The sequence below is a fragment of the Chiloscyllium plagiosum genome, chromosome 29 (assembly GCF_004010195.1).
Source record: "Chiloscyllium plagiosum isolate BGI_BamShark_2017 chromosome 29, ASM401019v2, whole genome shotgun sequence".
Taxonomy (NCBI): Eukaryota; Metazoa; Chordata; class Chondrichthyes; order Orectolobiformes; family Hemiscylliidae; genus Chiloscyllium; species Chiloscyllium plagiosum.
This window is the reverse complement of record NC_057738.1, coordinates 39,236,938-39,239,036: the sequence shown is the minus strand read 5'-3', so window position 1 is coordinate 39,239,036 and position 2,099 is coordinate 39,236,938.

Sequence of the window (2,099 nt, the reverse complement as noted above, 5' to 3'; positions counted from 1 at the left end):
TTTAGAAGACTGAGAGGGGATCTGATTGAGACGTATAAGATTATTAAAGGATTGGACACTCTGGAGGCAGGAAACATGTTTCCGCTGATGGGTGAGTCCCGAACCAGAGGACACAGCTTAAAAATAAGGGGTAGGCCATTTAGGACAGAGATGAGGAGAAACTTCTTCACCCAGAGAGTGGTGGGTGTCTGGAATGCTCTGCCCCAGAAGACAGTGGAGGCCCAGTCTCTGGATTCGTTTAAGAAAGAGTTGGATAGAGCTCTCAAGAATAGTGGAATCAAGGGTTATGGGGATAAGGCAGGAACAGGATACTGATTGAGGATGATCATCCATGATCATAATGATTGGTGGTGCAGGCTCGAAGGGCAGAATGGCCTACTCCTGCACCTATTGTCTATTGTCTACAAGCATTGTTGAGTGCTCCTCCTTCATCACTTAGCTCGTGGGGAAGATCAAAGGACACAGAATTTAGAGTAAAAGGTCAAAGTGTTCACACAACTGATGCAATGTATTGAACAAACCTAGATTGCTGTTAAGTCTTCATCACTTAGATTGGGTTGAGGTTTCGATTAATGAATATGTAAATTTCAGAACTTCTTTCAAGTCACATTACCAAGATAACTTAAGGTTTCATAAAAAAAAGGTGACACCGCAGCTCAGACAATGCATCAAAGGTGCAAGGTTAGAATCTGTCTGTCTTCCAACCTTGAGTCAGACTGGGTCTATTTCCAACGCAGGAATTTAAAACATGTCACATGGAAGACTGCCTACAGATTATGCTTTTTGAATAAAATAGATGTATCTGTAAATATAAATCTGCAAACGCAAATTACCCCATATACCTATATGTGTGTGTGCATGCACACTCACTCACTCTCTCTCACACACACACATATTCTCTCTCTCCCTCATACGCACATACATGCACACATACATATAAGTCTATGGGGTGAATTTGCACTTGCAGATTTATATTTGCAGCTACATTCAATTTTATTCAAAAAGCACATAATCTGTAGGCAGTCAGTCCATGTGGCATTTTATAAATTCCTACCTTGGAAATAAAACCAATCTGACTCACGGTTGGAATGCTGACAGACCCTAACCTCAAACCTTTACTGCATTGTCTGAGCTGAGATATATTTTTTCTCTAAAACCTTAAGTTATCTTGGGAATGTAATTTGAAAGAAGTTCTGGGATTTACATATTAATTAATTGAAACCAGCAACTCATTCTAAATGATTAAGACTTAACAGCAATCTAGGTTTGTTCAATACATCAATTGTATGAACTTTGATCTTTCACTATAAATTTTGTGTCCTATGATCCTGCCCCACTAACTACCTGATAAAGGTGCAGCACTCCCAAATAACCTGTTGGACTATAACCTGGTGTTGTGTGATTTTCAACTTATATTTGGAACAAAACAGATGAATTAGATCATAGAGATACACAGCACGGAAACAGACCCTTTGGTCCAACCCGTCCATGCCGACCAGATATCCCAATCCAATCTTGTCCCAACTGCCAGCACCTGGCCATATCCCTCCAAACCCTTCCTATTCATATACCCATCCAAATGCCTCTTAAATATTGCAATCGTACTAGTCTCCACCACTTCGTCTGGCAGCTCATTCCATACACATACCACCCTCTTTGTGAAAAAATTGCCCCTTAGGTCTTTTTTATAACTTTCCCCTCTCACCCTAAATCTATGCCCTCTTGTTCTGGACTCCCCAACCCAGGGAAAAGATCTTGTCTATTTACCCTATCCATGTCCCTCATGATTTTGTAAACCTCTATAAGGTCACCCCTCAGCCTCTGACGCTCCAGTGAAAACAGCCCCAGCATATTCTACCTCTCCCTGTAGCTCAAATCCTGCAACCCTGGCAACATCCTTGTAAATCCTTTCTGAACCCTTTCAAGTTTCACAATATCCTTCATAGGAACGAAACCAGAATTGTACGCAATATTCCAAAAGTGCCGTAACCAATACCCTATACAGCTGCAACATGACCTCCCAACTCCTGTACTCAATACTCTGACCAATAAAGGAAAGCATACCAAATGCCTTCTTCACTATCCTATCCACCTGCGAC